The sequence below is a fragment of the Mirounga leonina genome, unplaced genomic scaffold (assembly GCF_011800145.1).
Source record: "Mirounga leonina isolate KUSES-001 unplaced genomic scaffold, KU_Mleo_1.0 Mir_170, whole genome shotgun sequence".
Classification (NCBI taxonomy): Eukaryota; Metazoa; Chordata; class Mammalia; order Carnivora; family Phocidae; genus Mirounga; species Mirounga leonina.
The window spans coordinates 1-8860 of record NW_023270433.1 but is presented as its reverse complement, the minus strand read 5'-3'; the positions used below and the strand labels follow the sequence as shown (position 1 = coordinate 8860).

The 8860-nt window shown below is 57.9% G+C and overlaps 1 long non-coding RNA gene across 1 annotated transcript; it reads left to right on the top strand.

Moving 5' to 3' along the window:
- The first annotated feature begins 4216 nt into the window (after window positions 1–4216).
- On the top strand, window positions 4217–5212 carry LOC118018167. Its single transcript, XR_004681317.1, has 2 exons — window positions 4217–4700; window positions 5082–5212. It is a non-coding gene; the product is annotated as an uncharacterized LOC118018167 (long non-coding RNA).
- Window positions 5213–8860: the final 3648 nt, after the last annotated feature.

Below are 8860 nucleotides of genomic sequence, written 5' to 3'. Positions count from 1 at the left end.
CAGATGAGCCCGAAGGAAGGACGTCATCAGTTAGGAAGTACAGACGAAGGTCAGAGTGGAGGTGGACAAAGGCCTCTTTAACTCAGAGAGCGGGGGAGCCCCGAGCTTCTTCTACACACCTTGCCCTGCTCATCGATTCCAGCTGCCTGGCTCTGAGTTCTGTCCTTTTAATGAACTGGTCATCTAGTAAGTAACATGTTTCTCTGAGTTCCATGAGCCACTGGAGCAGATTATTCAAACCTGAAGAGGAGGTTGTGGGGACTTCCAGTCTGTAGCCCATAGCTCGGAAACAGGGGTGACCTCTCTGCCCAGCCACTGGCTGACCACTGAGTTAACAGCACAGGGATTCAGTGGCCACACACAGCAAAGAATACAGACTTGACAAAGTGAGTTCAGAAAAGTCACTAAGCCAACAGTAGCAACTACAACGAGCAGCAAACATGAAGCCTGGAGTGGGGAAGCTCTGATGTTCAGGATGCTTCCATTATAATATTCATAATCACACCCTGGACTTGTCACTGGGGCCAAGTCCCCCGGCTGGGGGTCAGGTAGCTCCTACATGTTCCACGTGCCTCTCTCTGGCTCCCCCAGCCGTGCACAGTCCTGTGCTGCTTCCCAGCAGAGGTCGGTTTTAACCAAAGCCAGGAAGATGGGATGGGTTTTCCTGACGCCCCACCCCCTGCCCCACAGGGCTGCAAGAGAGGAAAAAGTTTTCCTCAACCCTGTTAAGGTCCCCGGCTGAGTCTGGAAATTGACAAAGACAGATGAACAGGAGAAAAGCAAGCAAAATGTATTGATTGCTTTGGTGGGAGCCTCACAAGACCATGAAGACCAGCAGAGGTGACTGGAGCAGACAGCTCTTCTACCTTTTAGACAAAGAAGCAGTAAGTGTGTGAAGAATTGACAGACGCAGGGGTTTGGACTAGGGCTCGTAAACGGTAAAGAAGTAACTAGGAAGATAAGGGTTAGTTTAACCAGGTGTGTTTGTATAGACCCCGTGGTCCTAAATTCCTTGACTCTGGTGATAAGCACATCATCCCTGTGGTCCGGGGCGAGAAAGTTCCACATGGGAGTCTTCTGACCTGCTTAAGGGAAAAAGGGCTGATGGCTGGGGGTCAGAGAGACCTTCTTGCTTTGCTCTATGCAAAAGTTCTTTTAGCTACTATATTTATTTTGCCAAGGTGCCATATTTGGGGTAGTGTGTCCTGACCCTCACTGGCCTGGTGCTGTACTCTGTCTCCTAGTATCCAGGACATCGGATGTGCTGCTGTGGAGACCTTCCAGCCCTGGGGTAGCCTCTTGTCCAGGGAGGCACCTGCCTCAAGGGGAGGGTCGCTAAGGGTGGCCACCCCTCCTCAGGGAGATTGGGTGGGAGAATGCAGATCTTACTTCGAGAAACTGACTTTATTTCCTGAAAAGGTCTACCTGATAGTGGGATCATACGGGAGTTCTATTTTTAGTATTTTGGGGAAGCTTCATCCTTTTCCCAGCATGGGTGTGCCAACCAAAGTCAATTCCAGATGATTTTTACCTATAAACCAGAGATTTTGCAAGAACCTCTCCAGCAGAGAACATGAGGAGAACAGTTTCAAGACCTTAGACAGGCAGAGATTTCCCAGGATGCAAGGTATACTAACCATAGGAACAAACCGGTGACTTAGAAACTATGAAATGAAGAACTGGTTCTCCTTCTTCCATTTCTGGCTAGTGTGCTGGTCTGTGGCTCGATCTCACCTCAGGCAGCTGAAAGGTTGACCTCCCAGGTCAGCTACCACTGAGATGGCTACTGTTTCTAGAAATTCTTCGGGGTGTTGCCGGTTTTCCCCACCCATGCACTGATCAAGTCGGCGACCTCGGACAGTGGAGCCACGGGTCCTCCAGGCATGGTTCCCCCCCAGTGCCCCAGTAAAGCCATTCCACTGAGGGTTTAGGGGGACCGGAGCTGCCCCTAGGCAAAAACACCAGAGGTTCTCACTGTCCCTACCTGGCCTTCAGATGCTCCTCAGTTACTCCTGTGCCTCTGGTGTCTTCCTGGAACCCTGACCTGGCTGTTTTTGGACAGTTCATCCAGTGGTACCCTCACTTTCTGGGAGGGGGATTTGCTGGAATCTGCAGTGTGTCCTGCAGTCCCACCGGGATCACTTTTTGAAGGCACGTCGCCTGGGCCATCTGAGGACTTAAGACTGTGGGTCTGTGGCTTGGAGGGATTCTGAGCAGCTGGTGGGATGGGAGGGCTGCAAGGCCGAGAGGCATGTTTCCAGAAAGCTGTCTGGGGTCCCCGGCATCCTGCCGTTTTTGAATCAAAGCCCTGAGATCTTTAAAATGCCAGCAACGTTACAGCATGGGCCAGAAAAGCAAATGTCCCTGTGCACCCAACACCACCTAAACTATTGGCCATTTCTTGTCACTTGAGTTGAGTAGAAAGGATTGGGAGTCAGGGCTTGAGGGGGGTCCTGGGTCAGACTTTGTGTTTGGGGGACAAAGGTCATCCAGACAAGCTTGTGCTGAGGCTGAGGAGGGGGTCTGTGTGAAGACCCCAGCTGCAGGCACTGCTGTCCACTGATGCCCCCTCAGCCTGCCCAAGTGCACCTGCTGCTGGGGGAGAGCCTGCCCCCTCTTCTCTGCCTGAGGCCTCTGTCCTGCACCAGGTGCGCCTCCTCTCCTGCCAGCCACTGCCAGCCTGCAGTCTGGGAGGGTGGCTACCCCGAGTTCCTCCAGCTGCTGGGGGAGAGCCTGCCCCCTCCTCTCTGCCTGAGGGCTCTCTCCTGCATCAGCTGCCTCCTCTCCTGCCAGCCACTGCCAGCCTGCAGCCTGGGAGGGTGGCTACCCTGAGTTTCTTCAGCTGCTGGGGGACCACCTGCCCCCTCCTCTCTGCCTGAGGGCTCTCTCTCACACCAGGTGCCTCCTCTCCTGCCAGTCACTGCCAGCCTGCAGCCTGGGAGAGTGGCTACCCCGAGTTCCTGCAGCTGCTGGGGGAGAGCCTGCCCCCTCCTCTCTGCCTGAGGGCTCTCTCCTGCATCAGGTGTGCCTCCTCCCCTGCCAGTCACTGCCAGCCTGCAGCATGGGAGGGTGGATACCCTGAAAACCTCCAGCCCTGTGGACAGAGTCAGTGCGATGTGGTCTCCCAGCAGGTCTGAGCACCAGGCCCCCACATTGCTCACTCTCATCCTATGGGCTCAATGTGCCACATCCTCCCTCAGGCTCCCTGGGTCCGAGTCCTCCTCTGCTCGTGGACCATCCTTGGCCCAGGCTCCACACGCTGGGACTGGGAGCGGGTCGTCTGGACGTTCTGGACTCTCGCTTCTGTTCCGGTGACACGGGCACAGGCCGGCCTCACAGACTGCTCAGAGGAGACTCAGCACAGGACGATGCAGGTTGCTGTAAGGGGAGATGCCAAGTGACCCCAGAGGGAGCGCACAGGCCTTGCAGAAGGCACTGGGCTCATGGGGCTCAGTGTGGGATGCGGGCGCCCAGCCAAGGGGCATGGGGAATCCTGCTGAGGGCGGCCCTGGCAAGTGGGGGAGGGGGAAACCACGGAAGGGTCTCAGAAGAGGCAGGAGACAAGGAAGAGGACAGGACAGAGCTTCCCAAGGAGGTGGATGGAAGGATCAAAGGATCACAGAGACCCTTGGCAAAACTCGGAGGCCCTGGAGATGTTGGCTGAAATGCTGTCATTTGGTCAGAAAAGTTGTGTCACAACTCCCCAGTTGACACTGGATGATTTACTCTTTGTTGGTTCTAGGAATCAGTGCGTACCTGCCATTAGAACTCACATGGCATGAAGTCTAGGACATACTTATTTTTCATCACTTTTCAGGACGAGATTTTTCTAGAGGAGGTGCTAAACACGGGTCTCTCCATTCTTTTCTTTGTGCAACTGGCCTGTTTCCAGGAGCAGATTCGTAGTGCTCATCGCCAGAGCTAGCCGTGAGGACTGCCCCCCATCACCTCCCACAGTGGACGTGACCATGTGGGTTGGGGGGTGCTCACTAATGAAGCCCCAGTGCTCAGTACCCAGCAGGGACCCCAGATCCTGTGCTGAATGAGGGAGGATGGGAGTGAGGGAAAGAGAGAGGGAGGGACGATGGGAGAGAAGGAGGGGAGAGAGGCAGGAGGAAAGGGAGGATGGGAGGGGTAGAGGGGAGGGAGGGAGGCAGGGAGGATGGGAGGGAGGCAGAGAGGCAGGGAGGGAGGGAGTGGGGGAGGGAAGGGAGGAGTGGAGGGGAAGGAGAGAGAGGGGGGAATGAATGAGTGAATAAATGACGTAGGGAGGGAGGGAGTGAAACCACAGAAGCTGGATCTGTACCTCAGGAGCCATTATTTGGGGTGAGGTCCGAGGGCACCACAGCCTGGGTCCTGGATGGTGGCTCAGGGCACGTCCATCTGTCCTCCCAGTGCTGACTTTCCTTCTCCTTGGATCCGGTGTAATCCTGGATCCTCTCCACCTCCTCCTCAAACAATTCTCAATGTTCCCAGGAACAGGGTGGCAGGAGGGAGTCTCAGGAGGGGCTTCCCGGATCCTGTGCCCCGAAGGACAACGTGAGAGTAGCTACAGGGCACTCTATCATGAGGACTGGGACCATGGATCCCATCCATCTCCTTGGGCATTAGCGTTGTTCCATTCCCTGCTCTCTCCACCACCGCTGTGATGAACACTCCTGAAAGCAGATCTGTGAAAAACCGAGCCAGAGTTTCCGGGGGTGAGTCCGAGGCCGAGCATGCCAGGTGATGGGTGCACCTGCAGCCTGGGGTGGGTGATGCTCACTGTTCTCCCAGACAAGGGTGCCCGTCACCCTTTCCTCCAGGGGACCTGCATTGGACCTCCACTTCCTCACGTTCTCCCCAGACCAGACACCTGCCAGTCTGAGGGTGACGAGCGCTGCCTCCATAGGGTTTCCTTTGCCGGAATCCTTCCCCGGGAGCTCCACATCTCTGACACATATTCCCTGCATGCCTATCCTCCCCCTTGGAATGGCATGTGTTTGGTCTCCATCCCTGTGGAACCCAGTGACTTGGAGCGTGGTTTGAACCAGAGTCAGGTGAAACCTTTCTCTGGCCTTGCTTTGTGGTGTGTCTTCCAGCTTTCTGCGTTTCCCTGGTTTCTGTGTGGGCCACAGGAGTAACCAGCCGTTTCCTGTCTGGGGTCAGGCTGCAGTGTCCCAGCAGGTACAGGGGTCTCCGCCCCGAGATTGTGCCCATAATTCCTTTTTTTTTTTTAAAGATTTTATTTATTTATTTGACAGAGAGAGACACAGCAAGAGAGGGAACACAAGCAAGGGGAGTGGGAGAGGGAGAAGCAGGCTTCCCACGGAGCAGGGAGCCCGATGCGGGGCTCGATCCCAGGACCCTGAGATCATGACCTGAGCCGAAGGCAGACGCTTAACGACTGAGCCACTCAGGCGCCCCTGTGCCCATAATTCCTAAAGAGGCGTCTACGATTACATCTGATCTGTAATCCATCGGGGATTTCAATATCGAATAAGGGAAATTTTATGACAAATAAATAGAAGAAAACGAGTCCCCTTTGAAAATAGGTGGGCAGACACAAAGGCTCCTATTGCATGATTCCACGTACAGAAACATCCAGAACGAGTAAAAGAATAGGGAGAGAAAGCAGCTTAGGGGTTTCCAGGGTCTGGGCTGGGGGAGAAATGGGCAGGGGGGCTTCTGGTTCGGGGACTCCTTTGGGACAGGAGATATTCCGCAGCAATGTTCTGTGGTCTGGTGGCACAGCGTTGGGAATGTACTTATGCTCATCACATGTTCAGTTGAAAACAAGTAATTTTATTTAAAACAAATAATAAACAGTATACAGAACATGAAAATGAACAATATGAACCAGAACAATATGAACCAGAGAGAAAGAATATAGGGGGAGGGGATGAAACAATCTGGCGAGGCGTTGGGGTCCGGCGATAGAACTAAGGGTAATTGTACAAGGAGCTCTCCCCGCAGGGCTGTGGGCTCTGGATGTGGCTCTGGGAGCCCTGCAGGAGCAGGAGTAGGGGCAGGGATTAGGATAGGGGCAGGGCCAGGGGCAGGGACAGGTGTAAGAGCAGGGCCAGGGGCAGGGGCAAGGGGAGGGATAGGATCAGCAGTCGTGGCAGGTGCAGGATCTAGGGCAGGACCTGGGTAAGGAGCAGGAACAGGAGCTCCGGCAGGCGCAGGGGCAGGGGCAGCAGGTCTGGCAGGGGAAGGGGCAGGAGCAGGAGCAGGAAAAGGAACAGGAACAGGAGCTCAGGCAGGGGCAGCAGGTCTTGCAGGGGACGGGGCAGAAGCAGGCGCAGGAAAAGGAACAGGAACAGGAGCCCAGGCAGGGGCAGGGGAAGGCGCAGAAGCAGGAGCAGGAACAGGAGCTCAGGCAGGGGCAGGGGAAGGGGCAGCGGGTCTGGCAGGGGAAGGGGCAGAAGCGGGAACAGGAAAAGGAGCAGGAACAGGAGCTCAGGCAGGGGCAGGGGCAGGGGCAGCAGGTCTTGCAGGGGCAGGGGCAGCAGGTCTTGCAGGGGAAGGGGCAGACGCAGGAGCAGGAAAAGGAGCAGGAACAGGAGCTCAGGCAGGGGAAGGGGCAGCAGGTCTTGCAGGGGATGGGGCAGAAGCAGGAGCAGGAAAAGGAGCAGGAACAGGAGCTCAGGCAGGGGCAGGGGAAGGGGCAGCAGGTTTGGCAGGGGTAGGGTTATGGGCAGGAGCAGGGTCAGGGACAAGAACAGGAGCCCAGGAAGGGGCAGGCGAAAGGGCAGCGAGTCTGGCAGGGGCAGGGACAGGAGCAGGAGAAGGAGTAGGAACAGGAGCTCAGGCAGGGGCAGGGGAAGGGGTAGTGGCTCTGGCAGGGGCAGGGGAAGGGGCAGTGGCTCTGGCAGGGGCAGGGGAAGGGGCAGTGGCTCTGGCAGGGGCAGGGGAAGGGGAAGGGGCAGTGGCTCTGGCAGGGGCAGGGGAAGGGGTAGGAGGAGGGGCATGAGCTGGGTTGGAGCAGTGGCAGGTGCAGGATCCAGGGCCAGAGCTGGGTCAGGGGCAGGAACAGTAGCAGGAGCTGGGTCAGGGGCAGGTGCCAGTTCTTCCTGGTCCGGGTCAGGCTGTCCGTGGGTGGGTGCCGGGTCACCTGCCGGCTCCTGGTCTCCTCCTGAAGTCGCTGCAGGCACCACCCCTCCCTTCAGAGCTGCCGATGGAGTTGGAGCCGGCTCTAGCTCCTCAGGTGGTGGAGCAGCTGTGAGAGGAGAAAAGCTCACCCCGAGCCCGCTGTCCGTGGGCCTTTGCGGAGACAGAACCCAGCCCAGGGCCTCCCAGAGAAGCTGCAGCCAGGAAGGAGCCCTCCCTGGGGTGTCTCCCCGACTGCAGTCCACCCGCTGGATGCTCTGCGCCCAGTCTTTGCTCCAGGCCCCACACCAGCCTCTGGGGGCTCGTCCCTGTGGGGCCAGCACCGACCCATCCCCACACACCACAAACACCCAGCCCCAGCCTTCTCACCCTCGGGCTCGGTCTCCGTGGGCTCCGGCTCCTGGACCACTGTCCGGTGACCAACCACCTGGGACAGTGGTCTGGGGGGTGTTGGAGGTCTTGCCCGGCAATCCCCAGCACTTGTTTTTGGGGATGCCTGTGGGGTCAACCCCTCCGTCAGGGAGGAGGGCATGTCCGCCAGCCGCCTCGGGAGGTCATCTGTGGCCTTCTGCAAAGACAGGGACGGGTAGCCGGCTGGAGGCATCACAGCTCTGCCCGGCCATCCTCACTGTCCTCCTGCCCAGTCCCCCTGCTGCTCCCAGATCAGACACAGACCTGTGAGTGCACAGCCCTGCACCCGGGATGCAGTGACCCATCCCTGCAGGACTATCGGGATAAACCCTGGGTAGAAGGGGCAGCGCCCGCACACCCCATCCCACCCAGCCAGCCTTGACCTTGAACATGACCTGCCCACTGGGAATCTGACCCCTCATCAGCCTGCTCCTGCTCAGGGTCGCCCCACCCCGCATGACCACTCTTCACACACACACACGCACGCACACCCACAGACACACACGCACGCACACGCACACTCACACACAGACATGCACAGACACACACACACGGACGGGGGCCTGGGGCTGCACAGGTCAGATCAGAGCGTGTGGGGCTGGGTGGCAGGCTCTGGGCCTCCTGGTGTCACCTTTCTCTCCTTCCGGCCAAATGGCCAGAGGCGGTTGGGAGCCCTGATTCGACATCCCCAGCGGGGGACAGCGTTTGCAGGGCGCTCTTTCTTCAGCCTGCAGCGTCCAGATTTGGGGAAGCAGCACCCAAACATGCTTTTTGTTGGAGGGTCTCCAAAGAAATGAGCTGGGCAGGGGGCTGTCTCTGGAATGTGGGTGCCTGGTTACCGGGGTTCCAAATTCTGTTGGGTTCTGTTGTCAGGGAAGTGAGGTCACCACTGCCTGGGGTCCCCTTATCCAACTTCCTCCTCACACAAGAGCCCCCGAGGGCCCCTCTTCCCCAGCTGTTCAACGTTCACCCTCCCCCCATGCCCCATCCATACAGTGACACCCACACAGTCCATCCACAGCCCCCGGGAGGCCTGGGTGCAGCCGATGTCCGCGCTGTGAGGACGCAGAGCTGGGTTCAGACCGGGCTCCTGTGCATGCCCAGGGCTGTGACCCAGGACAGACCCCGTGCTTCTCAGGGCCTCCCCAGGCTCCCCATCTGCACATTGGGGTATTCTGGCTTCTACTTCTAGGGACGCCATCAGGGGTAGGACCTCTACACATGTTCCGGACCTGCTATCACAGGAGGCTGGTGCACACTTGGGATTGCAAGGATGAGCCAGGGACTGGGCGGGACATGGAGCACAGCTCAGAGGGGCCCGGGCCTGCTCTGGGGTCTGGGCAAGGCCACCCCCCCC